This window comes from Lutzomyia longipalpis, chromosome 1 (genome assembly GCF_024334085.1).
Source record: "Lutzomyia longipalpis isolate SR_M1_2022 chromosome 1, ASM2433408v1".
Lineage (NCBI taxonomy): Eukaryota > Metazoa > Arthropoda > Insecta > Diptera > Psychodidae > Lutzomyia > Lutzomyia longipalpis.
In genome coordinates, this window is record NC_074707.1 from 35,403,366 (window position 1) to 35,428,045 (window position 24,680).

The 24,680-nt window shown below is 33.7% G+C and overlaps 1 protein-coding gene across 6 annotated transcripts in view; it reads left to right on the forward strand.

The window, feature by feature from the left end:
* Positions 1–24,680, forward strand: part of LOC129786315 (octopamine receptor Oamb) — a 97,082-nt gene that overhangs the window by 21,767 nt on the left and 50,635 nt on the right. For 2 of the 6 annotated variants that reach the window (XM_055821240.1, XM_055821241.1), the window contains exon 1: positions 7,397–8,085. The exons of 2 other annotated variants lie outside the window; for them this stretch is intronic. The gene's annotated coding sequence lies outside the window, so the exon portion shown is untranslated. Of the gene's footprint in view, positions 1–7,396; positions 8,086–24,680 lie in introns of those variants that run through there. 2 more of the 6 variants (XM_055821236.1, XM_055821237.1) reach the window with 1 other exon arrangement.

The following is a 24,680-nucleotide window of genomic DNA, read 5'->3' on the forward strand; positions in this document are numbered from 1 at the left end:
TCTTACTAACTTCCACATTCAAGACGAAATGTGTATTTGTCGTGTGTCTTTCATCCAGCAAACTTTTATATCATTTTTTTTAAATTTCTTTTAATCTGAGAGATTTTATTTCAGTATATAATTTTGTCTAATATTACAATCTTCCAAAAAGTCCTTGAGAAAAATTAAAACAATTTAGTTTTCATTTCTTATTATTATCAAAAAAAAGTCCTTTAAGCCCTTTAAGTATTAAGAGCTTTTTATTATTTTAAATATTTTGTTTTAATACGAAGTTCGTACAATCTGTTTATCTGCGACCTATTTTTCAATTTTTTCTCTTATTTTGTTATATGTACATATGTATACTAGTCAACCCGAGCCCCCAATCACGTGTGAGCAAACTCCACTTTAAGCTATAAAAGGGGGGGGGCGTATATTAGTAGAGGGATGAATAATACGGTACCCCGAGAAATTTTTTAAAATAAAAAAATCCCGTTATCTGACCCTTCAGCAGGTAGAAAATGGAATAAAATTAATTTTTCTGTGGGGGCGCTATAAAGGGGGGTTGGGGCGGAATCCCATATAGCGCTTGCAACTCGTATTGACCTCCTCTACCCCCATACCAAATTTCATCAAGATCGGCCCAGCCGTTTAGGAGGAGTTCATGTGCCACAGACAGACAGACAAACAAACTTTTCAGCTTTATATATTAAGATATTTTTACTCTCTAGGTTTTTAGGTGTGGCAGACACCACAAACAATTAAATTAAAGCTTTTAAAAAAATATTTTTCTTTCCTTCTTACTTTAACTTTTTTCTGTATTTGTAAACTTTTTATGACTACATACATATATTTTTTACCCCACAGCACACACTTTTTCGTCAAATTTGTTGATCACAAATTCATTTTACGCCTATAAATCTTTTTATTTGTCATAAACTTATAGCTAGACAACTTGCTGAAAGTTTCTCTAGAACATAAATAACACACTCTCCGAGAAATAAGACACACAAGTACGTATCCATAAATCCACCCCACTCTAAATGGGGTTGGAGTGTCGTTTGGAAGAGTCCTTTTTTTTAACTTTATTCATTTTGAAGCAAAAACAGATTTTGTGATGATTTGAATAAGACTTTCTTTTTTCAATATGAAAAAAGGTGTGTTTATCTTTTATCTGCTGGGAATTTGCGTTCTGTAGAAATTTTATTAACTTCTTGAAAATTATGCAAATTGTCGTAGTATTAATTTAAAAATGAAACTTTATTATCTTAAAATACAGCGTTAACGATCTATAAAACGCTCTCATATTTTCAAAAAAAAAAAATGTCTACAAAGCATGGATTTTTTAACCTCTGTAAAGAATTATTGTAGAAAAGAAAACTTTGATTCATAACAGAATTGAAAGCTTCTTTAAAAAATGAAAGGAAAAGAACATTGACCACACAGTCAAAAGCTTCCATTTAATTTGAAAACGTTTCGACTTTGATTATTCCTTTTCGTATCTCGACAAATGCAATCGTCTCACTATATTGTGTAAGATTTTTATCAAGAGTACAACGTCCTTCTGCAAAAGGGAAAAATCCTCAAAAGTTTCCCTCAAGGTTGTGCATTTGGCGGTATATAGCAATGTGCACGAATATGCTGTGTTGAAATCTACGAATATGCTTTTATATTGGATTTTTAGCTACATCGCGAAATCATTTGTCATTTCTTCGAAAATCTGTGCATGATGAAGCATTTGAATAACAAAGATATGAACTCTGAGAATCCCATTCGAGGACGTGAAACATCAATTTGCAATTGTGTCCTATTTATTCTCGTACCAAAGAAGGGGGGAGGGCAGAGGGAGCTTTCGCATGGATTTCTTCCATCAGCTGTGATTGATGATTGAGAATCATTGATGTTTAATGCATAAATTTCACGCATTCTCTGTCGCGATGTAGAAATGTATAAGGATATGTAAAGTGGAGCTTACGGGGGATGGAGGGGGTATGATGTGTGCGAAAACAGGATATTTGGAATGTCTGCGTTGCTTTTTATATTCTAAATATTCATTTTTTCTCCTTTTTCCTGATGTTTTCCTCCCTCCTTTCTTACATACCATGATATTTTTTCCACCCTTCTTGCAGCTCTGCTCGATATCATGATTGAGCGTTTGGGGAATGCACAAAAAATATGGAAACATCATTTTTTTGCGAGAACATGAATGAAATTCAACGTAAATTTTTATCACACAGCTCTGACATGTTGGAGCTTTTGAGTCAATTGCAGAAGCTTTCCTCCCGCACCCAACGCAACGTTGATGATTTAACTTTTGCGGCTCACCGTGGTTTGAGGTTGATCCGCATGGAGTCAAATGTGATTTAGTTATTTCACCATTTCCACCAAAAAATGATGCCCTGAGCAACGCAAAGGTGAGGAAATGGCAACAGAAGAGGGGGCGAGATGTGGGGGTGGTATGGCATGGGAATGAATAATAAATGCACAAGATAAAATAAGTATATTGCTATGAGTGGGTGGTGGGATGAAATGACAAAGAGAATTTAATGTGTTTTTCATATTCATCCCGCACCTGAACTTCTCGCGACATTTACCCAGAATATTCACATGATTTTTTTCTTCTTGATCTCCGGGTGTGTAAACTCTCGGGCCATGCGGGGGCGTTCTCCCCATGAAGCTTTCGGCTTTTCCACTTAAATAGAATTATCTCCATCCACGTGTCTCTTCTGCACAAAATGTAATATTAAAATACATATCCATTCCTACCGTTAAAAAAACTTTTCAAATTTCTCCCTTCGTGCGAACAAATTCTTATGCATTCCTGAAATTCTTTTGCAATTTTCTTCTCTACAAATTGCAACTGTGCTTGGGAATTTTTCTATGTTAAACGTGCAGCAACATTTTTAACGCTACAGCTGAAGAATTATTCTTGTACCATTTGCAAAGAAACGCAAAGAATTTCCATGAGAATTTCTTGCAAAAGCTCTCAAGATTTTTTTTAGTGAGGATAGCATTCTTTGCAGCACCTTCTTCGATTTATGGGTCATCTCCTTGCGTTTATTACATGAATTTTGGTCAGAAATCCAATATGTATTGCAAAATGTGCCCTACAAGGGGGAAAAAGGAAAAATTCATGACATATAATTTCTCTCTTTCTTCTCTACTTAACTTTTACAGCGCACCCTCTGCAATTTTTCATTGACATCTCCCACCAAAAGAGAGGCGTCTCTCCTATACTGTTCCCTTACGTTGAATCGTTTTTGTATGAGTGTCTCAACCCCAGAGGATGGGCTATAAAAGTGTGGGAAGAACATAAAAAAGTTAATGGTTTTTACACTTTGATCACCAATTTATGAGCCATTTTGCTTGACTCTCCTCTCCCATATCACGCACCGAAAAAAAATACTTTCGATAGAACATTATGTTTCCAGGTTGCAAAATTTATGGATAAATTAATAGGAAGCAATTAAAGAAGTTCATAAAGAGAGATCAAAAAAAAAGTTTGCCTCAGGTAAATTTTCTCTTAATAAATTATCGTCCTTTCAGAGTCCTTTCATTTGATTATATCGAGTTTTAAATAAAATGCATCGAAAGTTCTCTTTTTATTTTTGTAAGAAATTAATTTTATGAAAGAACTTAAATCCCTAAGAGTTGAGAAGATTGACAAAATGAACACACAATGAGGTCAAGCAACAGTTTGATGAGTTTATGATTTTTTTTGTAAAAGACAAGGAAAACTTTATACAACTTCGCATTTAAGAAGATTTTCCCACAAATTGAGCATTTAGCTTCCAGCGAGACTTGTGTTTATTTTAATTTCCTGTCCCTGGAGTCGTTATGATTCTCTTCTCAGATTTCTTCATATTCTTATTTTTTTCCATTTGTGCAGGATAACAACTGTTTTTTTTTATATTTCCTTAATTGTTTACAATTATGTACTTTGTTATATATTATTTAGGTATATATAATATCTTAAGAACAAAACATTGAAAAATTAAATGCTCGAATCCAAATATTTGATTCTCTTTAAAGCTTTCAACAAATGTAATGAACTACATGCCTAAAGCTTTATTGCAAAAATTAAACAATATAAATTATTCAATCGTAATTTCCCTTTCACACCTACATAATTTACATCGTAATGTATTAATGGTGTGTTTTTTTATGTTGATTGATATAGTCTTCTGATAATTTAACACCTAATTTTTTATATTTCTAGATTTATTTTGTGTACATTTTCCATGAAAATTAAATTTTCTCGAGTAAATTTACCTTATAATAAATATTTAGTAGAGTATCCTCTAATTGCACTTACTTTATTCGCTAAAACAATGATGTGAATTGTTACACTGTACACAATTAAATTATTATAACCCCGACAAACAGCGTGAGGGAGTAAAGTTTTGTTGGTGCAAAAGCTCAATTGATGCCACCCACATTATTCAAAGCTCATAAAGTTTGTTTTTCCACCCCACACGGGGCAAAAAGCAGTAGAAATATACCCGCCCCCCCTTAGTTGAAAAGCATTATGGTAGGTATTTATGAATGAGCGATAATGAACAAGTCAAACCACGCTGTGGTGTGTGGGGGAAAATTGAAGTGACGCGAGAAGCGCAAAAGTTTCTTCGCTCTCTATCTAATAAATTCCATATATTTGCGATAGCATTCATATTTTCTATCTCCGGCACTTTTTTGCAGCAGCTTTTTATCGCTTTTGTCTGTGTGGCAAAGTTGAAGTCAAGGAAGAAGGATAAAATAAAATTTAGATGGCGTGAAAAGTGGTGGGTAGTGCTTGGAAAAACTTTTCATTGCTGACCAAGTATTTTATTTTATATACTAAATGAAAATTATGCATTCAAGTTTTACGCATTTGGAAAATTATTTCTATAGAAATGAATCATGAAAATTACATAAAATATTAAATCAATTTTTTTTAGGGATTTCACCTTGTTAATGGCATAGAAAAAGACAACCCCCGTGACCAAGGTTTACGTGACCAAATTGATCGAAATCGCGTGATTTGGTGCACTAAATCAATAGTGGAGGAGCCTTCTGAAAGGCCATACACAGCCAATATGGAGTGTTGAAAACTCTGCGAAATTGATGCTTCACGACTTTGGCCTTATCTCCCAATCATTTCGCCTACTCTCAGCCGTTAACCTTCTGATCCTTCGACTCCTCCCTGTTCTCCTTCTCCACCTTTTTCTCCTTCTCCACCTACCGTCAGCATGCCACTTTGGAAAGCAATTCACTTACACGGGGGTGTACACACACAAAAAAACTCAAAGGTAGAAAAACATCTTCACCTTCATCTTCCCTTTTCCGGGTGAAGGAGGAATCCCTATAGGAGTTTCAAAGTAGAATTTTCGGAAGTTTTTCTCCTTGTCAATCATGGGGACTTGACGGAAAAATCAAAAAGTACCTGCAAAATTTATTATTAGACTGAAATATAAATTTTCCACCATGCTATTTTGAGATTGAAAGAGTTCATAAACAAACTTTAGGTGCGTACACATCTTTGATGATTAATTTCTCCTACCCTTTCGCATTTTATGACAGAAAATGTTTTGGAACCGACACTTTTGAGAAGTTCTTTGGAGTACACATAAGTGAATTTCCTGCTGTTGCTAATTTTAATAACTCTTGCTACAAAATTTAAAAAAATAAAAGGATTTAATGTCAAAAAAATAGAATAATTCGTGTTGAAAAATCTGTTAAAAATTATCCAAAAACATTAAACTTATTTCGTACGAACAAATTCTCACGAACTTAACAAAACTTTTTAAAGAATTTATGAATTTCTTTCGTAACAAAATGCAACTGTGCTTGAGAATTTTTCTATGTTAAACATTGCAGCAACAACTTTCAGTTATGTGGAATTTTTCTTGGAAATAATGCGAAGAAACGCAAAGTATTTTCTCGAGATTTTCTTGTATAAACTCTTTTTGAGTTCATATTTTGGCATTCTCAGTAGCACCTTCATGGCATTCATGAGATTTAAGTGTTTATTAGAGCTTATTTAAGTCAGTTATTTTACGAAACTTTTTGAGCAGTTTTTTACCGTAAAGATAAAATATTTTTACTGCTTGATGGCCGAAGCATGTTATATTCATAAAATAATAGGAATGTTAAAAATTTATGAGATTTTTTTTATTTTTATTTTTTTTCATGGAACAATAAAAGTTTTTTTTAGGTAGAGTGCATGGAAAACTTTTTAGTTTAATATCTCTAAAATTAACTAAAAACAAACAAGGAACATTCATCTTTCCGCTCCCTAATTTTCATCTTATAACTTTCCCCACACATTTCAAGAAAAATATGGGAACTGTTTAACTTTTTCATGAATCTAAAAAGATGATGTTTATTTCTTGGACCAAATAAAGTGATTTTTTCTATAAACCTAAAAACCATTAGACTTGAAATTCATTCTAAAGCTCAAAATTTTAAACAGAAAATCATAAAAAAAAATATTTTTTTAATTTATTAAAATTACATTCATATCTGATAAACTTTTATTAATATTTTTCGTGACAACATAAAATGTGGAAATATGAGATAACAAGTGAATTAAATTTCAACCGAATATGTACTTTGAAGTACAACATAATATTTATAGAATTTAAATTTTATTAAAAAAAAGAACGAACCAAATATCCTTTCAATTTTGTAAATCAGGAAAAAAATCCCTTCCGTGAATATTTGGTGTTTAGTCAGAAGAGTTTTTCCGATTGTATTGAGCTCTTTATGTAGATGTAACAGTCAAATTAATATTTCACAGAATAATAGAATGTCTTTGATATCAGTGAGAAGCCTTTCATATTGATTTTCACACCAAGAAAGCACAGCCATGCGGAGAAAGAGCCATTTGATTATCGGAGAATGAATTTTTCATTGATTAAAATCTCCGTAAAAACTCTGTGCGGGTGGTGAATTTTCCAAATGGGCGAGTGGGTGGGGAGGGCGGGGTAAAGAGCAGGGGGTAGGCGTAATTTATCGGTGTGTTTTTCACCCCGCATCATCAATAGGGTGTTTGGGATTATTTTGCTCCACTGAAAATGTCGTCAGGCAGCAGATTGTGTGTACCACCCACCCCCGCGGCCGTAGCTGCGACACCAAGGATGAATGGGGGAATAATTCATGGAAGTTGAGACACATTGAGCAGCACGCAAGACGAACTTTCGAGGACCCCGTGGGTGGGCCCCGTCGTAGGTCTCCTGCACTCGAACCACCCACCCCACACCCATCCACCCAGCAGTGTGTCCAAATCTGCTCGCGGGTGTGGGACGGGGTCTTCCATTCACCTTCGAGGCACCCAAACACTGCGCCAGCGGCTGAAAGCTCCACACGGTAGCTTCGAAAGTGCACAACGAAGCTTCGGAGCTTATCGTTGACCACTCGTGCTTTGACTTTCATAGGAGCGTGCTGGGAAAATTCAACGACACTTTCCCCGTCTTCACTCCGATGTTGATAGCAACAATTTTTGGCGCTGCTCAGTCGAATCTCGCTATTCGCTCTGATAACGTCGTGCTTCTGGCAAATTGTCGTGCGCGCACTGCTGTATATTCTCTTGTGTAAACAATTATTTACTATCTCTCTGTGCTTTCACCTCTATTCCATTGAAGAAAAAAAGAGTAGAAAAAAAAACTGTTGAAGATACACTGACAATCATGCAAAAATTTGCCCTTGTCACCTTGTTCTCGCGAATTGTTTTGTAATAACACAGGAATTACTGGAAGTTTTCGCGCGCGCGATTTTCCAGGAATTTCCGCGGGTTTATGTGCTTTTTTTTTGTTCAAAATGAAACCGTCAAAGTAGTTTCCCAAAAAGGAAGTGTGAAGTGTACTCTCTCAATTTCATTCCCCATTGAGTGTTCCAAGAACCGCACGGAGTAAAATTGCCCCTCGAGTGCAGATAAAATGTGAAGTGCAGCAAAAACGGCCCCTAAAATCAATTCATCTCAATCGAGAATTTTAAAAAAGAAAAAACTGAATAGTGTGCAAAAGTGTGGGACATTGTAGTGCAATTTTGTTGAGTATAGAGTTCGCCGAAAAAAAAAACATTCAATCACACAATCAATCGCAGCTCAGTCCTTCGCATACATCCCATGTACGTATTGGAGTTAATAATTCAATTTTTCAACAAATACACGAAGTAACAATGCTAACCTCTCTGCAATTTGTCATTATATAATTAATCGTATCTCGCGGTCTTTCGTGTATTAGTGTTTATGATTGTTGCCATTAAAATGCTAATTTTATCTCTTGGCCCCAAAATCACCACAATTCCCGCATTGAGAATTTTTGAGGAGTGCTTCAAGAGCACAAAAAATTCACTTTATTCCCGCCGATTACGCCGATACGGAAACTTCTCTAAAAAACATAAAGTAAAGTCAGACGACGAGATGTTTTCTCATGAGAGAAATATTTCTACTACGTGATTTAATTTCAATTAGCTGCTGCTACACCATAAACACCCATGGTGAATTTTCCTCGGGATGAATTAAAAAGAAAATTAAAAGCGAACCGAGATGAGGAAATGTGCCTTTGACGATTTCTGCACTCAGGCAAAATAAATCAAAAAGGAAGAGTGTTTTAATTCAGCAGTGATTTCATTAAGCCGGGAAAACGATACTTTTATTGCTTTCATTATTTATTAAAAATTGTAAACTGAAGTAAAGAAATACCTTCATATTGATATTTTTATTTATTCGGAAAAAATTCTTTTAAAAATATAATTCTAAAAGAATGTGTGTTGGTAGAACGAAAAAATACATATAATATATCTCAATACCTAATAAAATTACATCTTCCACCGATTCTTATCGATTAAATAACAAGTACCTAAAGAAAAATTTTGAAAATTTTAAAGAAGAACCAATAATGTGTAAACCCTGAAAAATTGATTTTGTCAAACTCAGAAATCTGATTTGTATTAATATTATCACCAAAAGCATAATTAAAAATAAATTATTAAAATACAAAATGTTCAGAAAATGTATACCAAGGAAGGGAAATTAAATTATTTTTCTAATTGTCCTTTAACCTTTGACACGTTTTAAAATTTTATTTATTAAATGCATTTTAATACTGAACGATTTGTCAATAGTAGGAGTATTTTACGAGAGTTCTCTAGGATGTAAACAAATTTTTGAGAATGATAAAAGGTTAAAGGTTACACTCATTCATTTTCATTTATTATTTATTCATTCATCTCCTTTGTAAAGGTCTCCTGAGGATCTTGTATTTTAAGGGTTAATTTAATATTAAAAGCCAGGTTGAAAAGCTAAAAAACAAAGCTGAAAAAAGCTTTACAAAGGCGAGATTTATTAAAATCGATTTTTTCAGGCAATTTTCCACAAAGTTTAGAGTAATAAAAAAAGCTACATAAAAAAATCAATAAAAGAAACTACCTCACTAAACTTTTGAATATTGAACAAAGTCCAATTCATAAATTCTTTTTCTATACGTACAATATGTTCACTGTAGGTCATGATTATGTATTTTATGTTGAAGGGAGGTTTAATTATATCTTCCTTTCCATTTCTCTGAGTGTAAATTATTTGTCTTCAAGTGTGGAGGAATTTATGCTTCCTTTCGCGAGGATGTGGGTTGTCCAACGAAGTGACAATGGAGGTGGAAAAAATGCTAATTCGTTTTATTTGAATTATCCTGTCCATCATCACTTATTTCGCCCGAAACATCCGAACTGAGCACCCTGAGAGACCCGTATCTTCAAACGATGTGCGAAATAGCAGACACAATTATTCCGAACACGTCTCTTCCTGGGCAAAAAGAGAAACTGCCAAGGTACGGAGGTTTCGGCAAGGACTCCCTTCTCCCTTATATTCCCCACACCCCGTCAAAGGTCTTACTGAAAAACTTTTCTCTCCCAAATGTACACTCAACCAGAATAATTTATTTCAATACACTTGAGAAGGAAGGAAATAATCGAGAAAACATATGCCCTGGGAAATTTTCCGAGACACTATCTGCATTGTGTGAGAATTGTTATTTATCAAATATTCACATGTTGTTGGAAATGTTTGCCGCAACACTCCATGGCTATTTTCTTGCACGGCATCCCACGAGGAGGTACTAAGTGAAATGGAGCATTCAAATCTCAGTTCAGGAAGTTCTCCCCTCTCACTCTTGCCTTTATGTATTTTTATTTTATTCCAAAATAAACACCGGAGAACATGCAAATTCATTGGATAAATTTCACAACAAACCACCACACTTATATACATAGTTTGCATCTGGAGATATCATTTTGCCGCAGCATTGCGGTCAAAAAGTGAGAAAACTCTTGTTAAGAAAAGTAGAAGAAACTTCACTAATGTACACATTTTTTTCATTTAGGCTCTAGATGCTTTTTGAGCAAGTATGAGAAAGGATTTTTGGATGAATTATTTCTAATTAGATCGATTTTAAATGAAGGTCAAATAATTTTCACCGAGATTATTTAATGATTTTTTTCAAGGCCAGGAAAAGCTCCATCACAACACTCTAATTTCCATGTACAGTATCGATAAACAAACGAATTATTTATTTAACCTGCAACCCACAACCGAAAATCTCAGTACATCCAATAACTCAAAAACTTTTAGCCTAAAATTAGTTTTTGTTCTACCCAAAATGGCAATTAAGCTCATAGTTTATTTTACTACTTATATTGATTTTTTAAATAAAATGTTAAAGCTTGATAGACCAAATATCCAGGAATATTTAATTTAATATGCTACTGAATTAAATAAAGCTGAAATGTAGGTGAAACACAGAGGTGTTAAATTTAAAGACAAAACAACCGCATTTTCCTTCCTGTAATTGTAGCAACTTTAAAAAATATATAGGTACATTATGTACGTACACAATATGTACACAAAGCACATGAATTTACCCCACAGAAAATGATGGATTATGGCGAGGAGAGAAAAAAAAGAGAAATAAATCATTGAAATTTGATCAACACAAATGGGTGTTAGATTAAATATGAGGTTTAATAAAAATCCGCAGCAGCGGTTCGATTAATTTATGTTGTTCTTTCTCATTCAAACAGAAAACGATTAGCGTAAAAGTGTGGGTTAATATTCTAGAGTAAATATTGATACATTTTATTGAGAAAATATTATGACATGAATTTACAGTTTGTGGGAGATTTTCCCTGAAAGGATAACACGAAGGAGATTTCATTTGAAAATCAATGTTTTGTTTAAAATTATTGAAGAAAATATTATTTTATCTCAGAATTGAATAAAAACGATTTATTACGGGAAGATTGGGGTAATATACATTTTCTCATAGATCCCTCTTTTGTGGAAAATTTAAAAGTCTTTAAGTTTTTTTTAATATTGATTATGTTTTTTATCTCTTCATTTGTGGAAGTTTCTCTACAACTCATGCTATACATATTTTTTTCATTGAGAATTTATTGATTTTAAAAATGTGTTTAAAAAATAATTCATTAATTCTGTTGTATTGAAATTGTTAGATTTTTTTTAATAAGCCAAAATTAATAAAAAAAATTGAATAATACTTTTAAATAAATTAAAAAAAAAACGATTAAAATGAATTTTTGAAAATTCAAATCAAAAGTTTATCTCATATTTTGAAGCATTGTAATGTGGATTTTATAGCACACAAAGTCTCAAATTAAAAATAATTTTAATTCACATTGATCATTGCTTTGCAACATAATTTTCCGGTAGTTTCAGTTTAATCATATTTCAGTCGCATGTTTTGCTAACAAATCGCACACAACCAACGCAACTTAATACTGCTTTTCTTGATGAATTCAACCGTGGCGCGTTCACAGTTGGGTGAACTTGAGATATGGGAAACGAGGCATGTTACCGAAAAAAGCGACGGTTGTAGTGTAAATAAAAATCTTCGCAGACTCTATGTACACACACACATTCCTTGAGTGGTTACTCGCTGGAAATTCAATGGGGTACTTCTTCTATTTGTTGAAACTCCTTGACATTTTATCCGGTGTGGAGTGGGCGGGAAAATGGGGCTCACACAGAGGCTCCCTCTCGGCTCTTATGGCAATCGATACTGAGTCAACATATGGGTGATGCTTTTTGCTGAAGGATAACACTGGAGGAATTATTGCTCCAATTTCATTATCAATTTATTCAATGAGCAGAACCACCCTACCGATGAGGGATCTGCCGGCACATTTTCTCCTTCTCTCTCTCGACACTCCTCAATAAACGTATTACATTTATCAATATCTCTTGCTCCTTCGCATTTTCCCGGGGTAAGCGTCTTTTTTTTCTCTCCTTATATTATCCGCACCATCCGCTACGTCTCAAGTCACTTGCCTTTTTTCCCTTCCTTTCCTAGAACGGCAAACCCCCAAAGGAAAGGGCTAGCGGGGGTGATAGTGCTGGACGGGCACAGCAAGAAAACAATTGAGCCAATCATCGGAGGAGGGGGACCGGATTATGTATCCTCTGAATTGTCCTCATTTATTACACACGCCACACATGCCAGAATCTCAATCATTTGCCCCTTGAGCCCCACGCGGGGGTTTGTGATGTGTGTGGTTGGGGGTTGCCCTCAATTACTTTCATATGAATTCCTGGTGCTTCTCATCCATGTAACGTCTTATGGGGATATCTCGCACCCCAATGAGCTCGCGAGGGAATTTAAATGCAGAAAAAACTTTAGATGAGTTTTTAGAAAGATTTTCTCACTTTTTTTTCTTTATTTTGCATTTAGATTAAATTCTTTTTATAGAGAGATCAATTTTAATCAAGCTCATCTACTTACTATTCCTTTTAGATAAGTTTAACAGAATAATGTTAACATGCTCAGCAGTTAGAGAATGAGACTCATTCTATTTTAGATGAGAATTTTTAAAAATTAGGAAATATATAAAAAATAATTATAGCATGACTGTAGGTAGAAAAATACGTAAGGTTTAATTTTTTTTTTATTAACAATTTTTTTTATTTTACATCTTTAAGTGGAAGTAATTTCGCTAATTCTTTTTTTTTTATTTCCAATATGAAAATATGGAAATTTTAATCAATTTTCAAAGGCAGAGAGTAAATATAACAAGATTATCGAACGAGGTAAAGACTATGAAGGGGAGTAAACAATATTTTTGTAATCCTCTCAGCATGAAATGAGAGAGATTTTTCGGTTCATCTTCCACGAGGCAGCATCATTTTTTTTCCTATCGTCTCCCACACCCCGTATTGATGGTGGTTGGTGTGGAGGATGACCACTTCGGAAGAGAGCTGGTGGGCAGTAATAAATAAAATGGAGTTATCACCCGGTGGCTCCATGGGGGTTGCTCTACCATAGAGACGTTTGCAAAAGACATGCGAGAAAGTACCGCACCCCCATCTCCACAAAAGGGTGGGCAATAAAAAAGCGACAAATCCTGGGGTACTTTTCTCTCCCTATCACCATCAACACGCGCCCGGGTTCCTTGTGGGGAATGTGCGTTGGGTATGTCTGCCCATGACATGATAGATAAATGAAACATGTGTAGAATAAAATACCTCAAGTTTGGACAGAAAAATGTGTTGCTGCTGAAGAGATGATTTTCGCCTCGCGAAGGGGCTATATGTGGGTGCGAAAGCATCAAGATTTAGGTCAGGTTTTTCACTTTCCACCCCTTCTCGCGTCATTCAGCGTCAATGGTCAACGTCCAATTTATAGATAAGACTGGTGTGTAGTACGATATACCATCAGGGGATGAAAATATAAAAGTAGAGAAGCAGAAGGTGCAAAGGATCTCATTAGGGAACTGAAATTACTTGTATTATTGGGGCTTAATTCACGACGAGGATTTATCTGTGTCATTCATTCCCATCTTTTTTGTGTGCACAACTATACTATCCTAGCACGTCCATAGAATGCTACTCACAACTCTTTTTGTCTTCTCTTAACATATATACAGCATCATAGATACAGTTATTTTGAAAATAGACATAATCTCGAGGACAAAAACTCTACTTTATGAAGATGAATGTTAATAGAATCACTGTTTTATGCAAAAGAACTAAATGAAATGCTTTGAATATTTTTTTTTTATCTTAATGGATACATCTTATACAGATATTTAATTAGAAAATATATGTATAATCTTCTTGACTTTCTTCCATTAGTTTAAGTTCTTCTATTATTCCATTTATGTATTTAAATTTAAAAAAAATTATGAAAAAAAACTCAGTATTTTAAAAGTTTTCCTTAAGTTTAGCTACGCAAATAAATTTAAAACATGAAAAAATACCTAACATTGAAAATTTTCATCCAATATTAGTTCAAACTATATATTACTGCATGGTTTTATGTACCTACCCTAATGAAGGATCATAACTCGAGAAATTAATGAGAATATGGATTTTCTATAGAAATGAACTCATATACGCATATTTCATCAGTCAGGCATCCTCTTGGAAATTATGAGAGTTTTTATTTTGTACATTACGTGCACTTCAATGGAAAAAAAGTTCATTATATTGAGATTTTCCGAGAAATATTGGTAGGTATGTATATGTAGCAGGAAATTGCAGTTCATTTTTAAAATTGAAAAAAAAGTCCTCTTTACGCCCTGCAGCTAGGATGCACCACAATATTACTCGGTGGAGTCAAGGCTGAAGCTGATGGAGAGGATAAGAACTAATTGGATGAATCCTTTGTCTATGCATAAACGAAGTGTGGGGATCGGTATTATAAATCATGTAGATGGGAAAATTTTAATTAATATGGTGCAAATTTTATTTTGTTAACCTCACCATGGTGCTACTACTCAATATCCTGTCAGTTAATTTTTTAATTTAACGTAGCATTGATAACGAGATTCCTATATTTTCTTGTTATTTTCAACCCGCATTTTGTAAAATAATTTAATTTTCTTTGGTTCAATTTATCTTCATTTAAATCTGTTTTTTCTATCCAAAATACATAAGATAAATTTGATGCAAAGAATTCATTTTTGCATTCTCTTATATAAATGTTATCACATTTATTTTTGCATAAATAAATTTGCAATTCAATAATGGAATATTCTTCCTGCACACTGGGTGGTGATCTTGCACTTCAATTTTATACAAGAAAAATCTGCTGCAGCTCATGAAAGTGTGCTAAATTACGCGGAATAAGACTTTATTGCTTCCAATAGCGGATGTTCTTTAGTGACAAAGTTTTATGAAATTTTTATAGACTGCACCATCCGTTGTATAGAAGTTATTTGCCAAAGTACTTTTTTGTATGAATTTAAGTGCAAATTGGCCAATTTATGTGCATTTATTTCACAATAGAAGTGTATAATACATATGAAAATTCATAGAAAAGAAAAACTGTAGTGTAGTCTTAACATTCATAATAATAAGACTATATGGCGTAGGGTGTGTGTCAATTGTTTGAGTGATTTATTGTGTAAAGAGACGTGAAATATTGAGGTGATTTTTCTTTGCAATCGCAAAAGAGCTTTCCCCCAGTATGTTGGTTTTAAGTAGAACTTCTCAAGCACTCTGTGCTTTTCCTTTTTGATGCCAAAAACTTCCGCGTCACTGCGACGTGGGAAGCTTTTGAAGTTTCACTTTCACTAATAGAAAAGCTTAATGGCATTTGTAGGAAAATTAATTGAAAATCAATAGAGAGCCTTTCTTGTTCTTTTTGTACCATCCCAAATGGAAACGTTGTGTATACCCTATGCTTTCCCTTATTTCACCCACTAAGAATCAAAGCATGAAGAAAAATAAGAAGAGGAAACTCGCCAAAAAGTCTTTTATGTGCGGTAGTTTTTATGAAGTGCTTTTGTTATTTTCGTTTGGGGAATGAAAAACTAAAATTTTCCCAATGAAAATAGTACAAGTGTGAGTAAAAGTTTTTCGCAGTAAATCACCCATTCTTCATTCTTCGTGAAAAATCAGTGTCTAAAGAATAATAATAGTTGGTGGAGGAAATCCTTGAAAGAATCATCTTCAAACATTTCAATGGCTTATTTTATCGCAGTATTTCTGTTTATCTTTCCTTCTTCCAATTTGCTTACGCGTTGGCACGTTTATTCTTTCCCTCAATCATCAATGATAAATAGCTTTTCACCAACACGAAAGAAACTTTCCATTCGCACATTCAATGTAGACATTATAGTGTTCCACGAGCCACCCTTCGTGGGGATGTCATTTTCATAAAAGTTCATCGTGATCGCAATAGAGATTGCCTCATTTTTCCCAGATAAAATACAAACCGACGCAATTCGCAATGGATGGGCGCCATGAGGCGTGAGCTTAAAATGGAAGTTTGGAAAAAAAAATACGCGCATCAGTTCCTATTCATTGTGATGAGCTTTGAGCTGATTCACGTGGCGATAATTTGAATAATAGACATCAATACCCCAGTATATTCTTAGTATTATCGGATTTTTTTAATAGCCACAGTGTTTGCTTTTGAATATCAATTGAATGATATCGAATTATTCGATTTATAGAAGCGATTGGAGTTTGTTCTCCTCGTTGGAACATAAAATTGTCAAATTAAAAGAGTTCAAATTAATGTAAAGCTTTCCAAAAAAGTTTAAAGATAAATTCCTTACTTCCCAAGGAGAGAAATCGCTTGTAAATAGGGAAAATTTTCGACAATCCGTCGGCAGTGATAGGGCGAGAATTGGTCAAAATTTCGACGCCTTGACGAAAAATGGGGAATAAAAATCCCAATTTTTCTACCGAAAGTTCGTCAATTCCTTCCTTTTTCTTAGGAAAGCTTTTAGCTGTGTTTCTTTCAGACACAGCTTTTGTGTACCGAGCAAAATCGAAAGTCGTCAGATCGGGCTCAAACTTGGGATGAGCACGAATTAGGGTCCCCACATTCCAAAAAACGTATGCGCCAAAAAATTTTTTTTCCGGCCGTCCGGCCGTCCGCCGTAGTTCAACCATAAATTGCAAGAGAACGGTGATAGATAGAGACTTGCGGTAAACGGCAAAGTTTAAATATCGACCTGAAGAAATCCGATTATGAGGTCAAATCCACCCCCCACCCCCCGCCATTTTGAATAACCTCAAAATTTTGTTTTCGCTATATCTCAGTCCCTATTATAGCTAGAGATCTGAAATTTTGATATGTTGTAGAGGCCATCAAGAGCTTTCCAATGATACCTCATTTTCGAAAATCGGTCAAGCCGTTTAGTCAATATAGCCGCCACAATTTTTCATCGAAAATCGACCATAACTCGAAAACGGCTTGACCGATTTTGATCAACCCGAGGTCAAATGAAAGATCTCAACAAACCCTACAACTCTCTAGAACATCATAAACTTCAAAAGTGACCGCTAGGGGGCCAAAAATCAAAAACAAAATTTTCGATGAGTTTTCGATGAATATCTCGAAAACGCCATTATCGATTTGCTTCATTTTTTGATATGTTATAGTTGACCATATTATCTAGCTCCATGCCAAAAATGAAGAAAATCTATGTCTCCGTTCTCGAGATATAGCCTTCTAAATTTGGCATGTCATATCTCGGGTTCTACAAGTCCGATTTTGATCAACTCAAGCGCAAATGAAAGGTTTCGTGAAACCCTACAAATGTCTAGAATATTGCAACTTCGAGAAATGACCGCAAGAGGCGCTAAAGTCAAAATTAAAATTTTCGAAAATTTCGAACTCGAATATTTCGAAAATTCCATTATCGATTTACTTCATATTTTAATATGTTATAGTTGAGGTTAAGACCTTTCCAACGATAGCTCAAACTCAAAAATCTATGGATCCGTTCTCGAGATATGGTCTTCCAAACATTTCTTAGGGTATGACTTTTCAACTTTTCCCGACTTGGCGCGTATTTAAATTAATTTACGCCCTAGTTTGCTCTCACAAAATTGGTACACTGAAAGAAACACAGCTCTCGTAAGCTTGGTCAGCTTACCCGTACATTTTATATTTAAATCACAAAAAAAAGCAAAAAAAAACTTTATTTACTATCTGTATTATTTTAATGGTTAGATTTTGATGAATATACTGCATCTACATAAAATATTATATAATTAAGATTATATTTTAAAAAATCTAACATTTTACGAAATTGTTATGATACTTTTTCATTTAAACTATCCGATTTTAATTAAAAAAAAATACATTCTTGGTCCGATTTTGAAAAATTGAATAACACAGAAAGAAGATAATTAAACTAAATTATTATTTTCTAATTTTTTTAAACTTGAATTTTACAACCAAGAAATGGCAGCAATATGGGTTAAAATCTTCAGATATTTTCACCCCCTGTCTGTATTCTTCTCTAATATCCTCATCCTGACTGAATTAAATTTTGAACAGATGTACGAGGAGAGTATTGTATTTCGCATTGTCTTTTGAGATTCATTGTTTTTTAAACCAATACCTCTTGTCTCTTCTATATCCACCTACGCATTCCATTACAATGTGGAAATGACTGTCGACTGAAATAATTGGCATATTGCTTTTTTTACGTTCGATGACCTTAAATTTCCTACGCACGTGCCTTGTATTTCACAGTAAACCTACCTCTCTATGTTATGTGTACATAACCTGAGGAGTAGTTAATAGAGCATACCCTCGAAAAAGCTCTTTTCGTTGATTCAATTTCAATTTGTGCCAAATTCCCGTGCCACCAAACTCCGCAAGAGAGAGGTGTTTTCGTTCCTATTAAAATACTACCGTAGCGCACTCACCTATGAATATTCAATTTTGTAGATTTTGTCAATTTAGGACCCCGCGCTCACCCACGAAATGAGAGGTGAAAAAAGTGTTGGTAGCGCGTTTTCCGTGGGTGCGAGGTATAAGGGAAAAGCGTAATAATATTTGTGTCGAAACGACGAATAATAATGTATTCTGTGGGAAAATGAGGAGGATGCATGGTGTGTTTAAGTTTTTCTTTAACAAACTTAAGTTCATGTTGATTTTGTTAAACATGCTGAGGGGGAAAAAGGTTGAAAAAATTGGAGACAAGCTGAAAAACAAATCCACAACTTTTCTTGTACACACCGCAAACAACGAGCAAGAGCTGTGTGGCAATGAATTCAAAAAGTTGAACCACTCTTTGCCCACACCCCCAAATTACTTCTAACATTGTTATTTAGAGGATTTTTTTTTTCGAGTTTTCTCTTCTTCAGTTACCGCTGCGTACTCAAGTAACAATTTTCACAATCACTTCAAGGAATTTTCCAAATATACGTGTAAATACGGTTGGCGTACATTAGTAGGGGTGGGGGGGGGGGGAATAATTGAGAATATACCACGACAAATTTTTAAAATAAAAAAAAATCGTTATTTGACCCTTCGATAGGTAAAAAAATGCAAATTTGTCTGTAGGTCGCTGTGTTGGGGGGAGGGGGCGAAATCCCATATAGCGCTTGCAATTCGTATTGACCCCCTCTACCCCCATACCGAATTTCAGCAAGATCGGACCAGCCGTTTCGGAGGAGTTCATGTGCCACAAACAGACAGACAGACAAACTTTTCAGCCTTATATCGAGGGTTGGAAAATATACTATGCTAAGTTCTGTACATTTTTTAAGTGGCACATAGCATAGTATATTTTCCAACCCTCGATTATATATTAAGTGCTATATACTTATAAATCGTCCTACCTTTTGATATTCTTCGCCATTAAATTGATTCGTTTTAGCGTCTTGGAACCATTTTTCTACTAGTACTCCATTTTAGGCAATTGCGTTTCTTGATCAAATTGAAAATACGCTATCATTTTCTAGAACTGTGCAAAGAAAAATATTGGTTCAAAATTTAATCTACATGCAAGAGCTGGGCCAGTATTATGTAACTCTCCGAGTGCTGGGTGGCTGTACATTTCCTATATGCCACTCAGCCTCGGAGAGTTACATAATACAACCTCTGGACAATATTTGTAATCTTTGTAATTGAAATTTCATTCTTTTCATTTTCTTCAACGACGCTTCTTACAATTTATGAAAGTATGTACGAAATGGACTATCCTTACAAAGACCATTTGATTTTTTGTAAATTAATGCTCTTTGGCATTTCTTCTTCGGTTACAACCGCGCAATATTCAGTTTTACTTGTAACAGTCTTAGCAAATATAAAAAAAAATTCTCTAATTGAGATATATTTTTACAATTGATAAAAGCTGCAAAGCCAATAAGAAAAATTTTCTTATTTTTTTCCTTCTCAATCAATTCTATATCATTTTCTTTGCTTTTCTTTTTTTACATTATTAGTATTTTTTTTAAAAATAGTAGAAAAATTTTTATCATGTGTCCACAACATATAACAATATACACTACACATTAACATTACGTTCTGAATTATTTATTAGAATTAATAATAATAATAATTTATTTCTCCCAGTGTTTTTGGGTATTTATTTACTAGTATGTCCTAGAGAACTTTCAAATATTCCGCCAAATCCATATTATTAAATACAGACACTACAGCCTGCATACTAGCAAAGCTCTAGTCCATCAAAGTTTTCAGCAAATTTAATTTTCAATAATTATTTTAATTACCACAGCATAATAATATATTGCCTTTAGCTGGTATTTGCTATATGACATTTTGGTTGTCGAATAATACTGCCAGTAGTGTCAATTTAAGGTCTTTTTGATAAATTTTTAGAAAATTCATTTGTACATCAGTAAACAAATGAACTATCAATTGTTTATTATTTAAATTATATTCCTGCTTATGAACCTTTAAATTCAAGAGCAATTTCAAATAAGTCTCTAAGATCACATGACTTATGCAAATCATGATTACTTTTCATTTGATTGGGATTTTTTTGTAGTGTCATCAATTTTATTTCATGTCCTCTATTTCCATTCAAAGTCAGTTCTTTATTGAATTTAGGTACAACATGCTTTAAAAAAAAAGTTTTAAGGTACGAATTTCGCAATTTTTCCTTATATTCCTTTCGTCAGTTTCCACGGCATTGAAATATTTTACCGCGAAAAGGGTCATTCATCATATCACTTTCCCTTGCAAGAACTTTAACTTCAACACTTGCAGTATCTTTTTTTTTGTTTTAATAATGTAAAAGATCGCAAGTGATGAGGAAATTGACTATATTTAGCATTAGTGTAATAATCTTATTTGCATTTTCATAGAATCTCATTTTTTTTCAAAATTAATAGCACAAGAAAGCACAAACTCTCGATTAAAAAAAAATTCCAATATTTTCGATCTTATACACGGAAAATATATACAACCAACTCCGGAGTCTATGGAGAAATGTCTCCGTCGGAATGATCATCATCACTATGGGCATTTTTCACAACGCGCAACATCTAGGGCTATATGCGCGTCGGAATGAATTGATTGTAAATAATCCCACCGGGGCTATAAAAATATCTCACGACCCTATAAAGGAAATTTATTGAAGACGTACGCGTCGAAGGGGACGACTCTTGCGCCATTGACATTGTCACCGAGTTGCTTTCTTATCATAAAGCAATAAATGTTTTACTCATCCTTGGAATTTATTTTCCTCAACTTAACCACCGCAAGTTGCGACTCAAGCTCATAAATTATTAATCAAGAATCTTATGCTCACCCCCTTTCTATTGTGGTAGGATGATGGCCAAGGTTGGGATTTCATTCAAACATTCACTCAATTTTCTCACAATTTCTTCCCCTTGATGGTGTTTCTTGTATTTTGTATACCTCACACATACATATATTTTCCACCCTCCTGACCTTTTCCTATAGCAAAAAGTTTTTACCTTTCAAGCCATAGGGGATTTTCTCGGTTACGGCCATATCGTGAGTGATGTGCATGATATCGCATCAGGTGCATGCAGGTGTATTTGCATTTATACACTCAACATGGGCAGACAGACAAACAAATTCTCTTTAAATATTACCTAACGTACATACAAATGTATATATACACCACGACTGCACAATATTTTGCAGAAGAATGCATCCTATAATACGTTATTGTTATTCTCTTCCGTACCACAAACTCCATGTTATTCTACAACATTATTATGTTGGGAACATAAAATGCATTCTTGAAAGTGTATGAGTATAAAATTTGAATTTAGTGTTATGTATTTGCTTGTATTAAACTTTTCTCTAAAAGGAAATTTATTATGTTTTGCTATGTTATAGAGGAATTGAGTTTTCATTTTATTTTAATTTCTCTGCCAACATTTTAGGATGTTTAGGATGATGCACTTTCTTTCCACTTCTCAAGATACCCCCCAAATAAAAATTTAAAGTAAAAATAATTGTAAAAACTAAAAATAAAATATAATTATTTTAAAATATAAATTATAAAAATTTATTTATTTTCGCAAAAATAATCTTGTGCATGATTCACTCATTCATCATTAAATTAGGGGATCCGCCTATCTTACAAATAATGATTAGAAAATAATACAAAAAAAAAACAAAGAAAAACAATAAAAAAGGAAAAATATTAAAAGAGAAAAAAGTAAATAAATAAATATAAAAAAAAGAATTCATGTGCACGGCGTGCGTCCGCCCCTGACGAGAGATACGAAGAGCACCGAATGGAAATCGACACTAGCGCCACCACGCTAATGCGGATAAGAGGCGACATTTAGCCGTTTGTATAGGACTAGGTAATACCTGGACCGTGCTAGTATCACAAAGTTTTTGTGAATTTTACGAACTTTTTATACAAAATCAAAAATGAAAACACGATAGGAAAATTAACACAAAGAAAAGCTTAAATTTTGAATTTTTATATTTTCACGAAAAGTTAAAAGAAAACAAATAATTCTAAAGCCCAAATCTAATTCATTTTCTTAAAAATACAGCAGAAAAACAATGAAAAATTTAAAATAAAAATTCACAAAGTTTTTAGTAGAATATTTGCGTTATGTGGTGGAAAATTTACTTACAAATTTAATTTCATTTTAATTGAATCAGTTGGAGGGATTCAAAACAATCCATTAAAACTTTTTATGACTCTCTCTCGAAGATGTTTGTGAACAATGCAGCCCTCGATATTTTGTATAGTACTAAAAAGCAACTATTCAAAGCTGTACAGCACTAAAGTATTATTAGCTGTACAAGCTACACAAAACAATCCCATTGCATTTTCACCACAATTATTTTCAAAACATAATGAATTTAAACATTTTTTTCTTTAATATTTTTTTTATAAAGAAATTATCGTTTGAAAAACACATTTGAAGCTTTTAACGATGATAGAAGCCGAGAATGAACCTTTACTAAAATTCAACAATAAAGTTTAATATCTCTTTGACCTTATTTTAGATACAGTCAGGTATTGGTTAACGTCGCATGGGGTATACTCTTCTTACCCATTAATAATAATGAGTGGAAAGAGTATATCCCAGGCGACGTTAACTAATACCTGACTGTAAATAGATGGAGCACAAGTTCTGTGAACTACCACGTAATACTGAACAGATTTGGTTAAAATAAGTCTATCATTTTGGATTGTTCCAGTTAAATCTCAATAGCTAAAATAATGCGAATTGGATGTTTATTAGTTCATATAAAGTTCAATTCCAAACCAATAATCACATGTAGAAGCAATCATGAGAAATTAGGATAGACGAATGGTCCATACAGATTCATACAGAGAGAGAGAGAGAATTGTTGGTTTGTGTTTTATCAATAAAACATGTATACTACATAGTTATTTACCATGAAAAGTTTCAGTTTCGCCTGAAATTTATATTTGCATGAATCGCATTGGATGTTTGGCTTTGGAATTGAATTCTTGCTTATGTAATTTCTAAAATGCATTACGGATTTGAATAAATAGAGGCTGCGTAATGGAAAATTTTAAATAGTTTATTTGCATTTAATATGAAAGTGTTATTTACATGAAAGAAATCAAACAAAATGCTTGATTTTCACGAGGATTTTCATGTGAAAAGGTGGGATGTAGCAATGAATTCAAATTGAGAAGTGTATCAAGAATATCTTTCACCCATCATCTTCTCACAGCAGGAGATGTTTTACTTAAGTTTAGGAGAATCATGATTGATGGTCATGACAGCTCTTCGTTGAGCTTCTCATCACAACGCACTTCATCCCCACAAATCTCTACCAGTCTATATTTTCTTTTTATAGCATAGCACATAAAAGCACGCCTGGTCAACTTATTTGAAAACATTGTAGACAAATTAATATGATATAGTTTGAATGTTTAAATAATTTTGTTACGGAGAAAAGTTTCGTGGAAATGTTAATGCATTTAAAAAAATATTTATTAATGAGAAATATAATTTGTATTATAAGTTATTCAATTAAAGTCAGCAAATAAATTCTAAACTCACAAATAGTTAGCAAACCCACAAACTATATATATTCACTCTAAACAACTTTCATTGGGGTACTATGTTTTATTTATAGTGAGTTGTGATAAAAGTAATTCCTCCCTCTTTTGTCCACTCTATATGAAGGCAGTATAGTCCTAATACTTTGTCATTAAATAACTTCCACGTTGGAAAAGTTATTTTCAATCTATACTACGAGGGCCGGATGGCTCCCCATTGAAACAAGTGGAAGTCATCCACTGGGAATGATTTATTTTAGTCCCATCAACACGTCCCATTTATTGATTGGAGTCTGTCTATTTATGATGACGTGGCACTTGTTTCTATTTTTCAACCTCACAAAAAACGTTGGAACATTATTTTTTTCAACCACAGCTTATGTGGTTGATATCGATGATTTTCTTTGATCACAAGAATCCACTCCAATGTGGATTTGTTTACGAATGTTAAG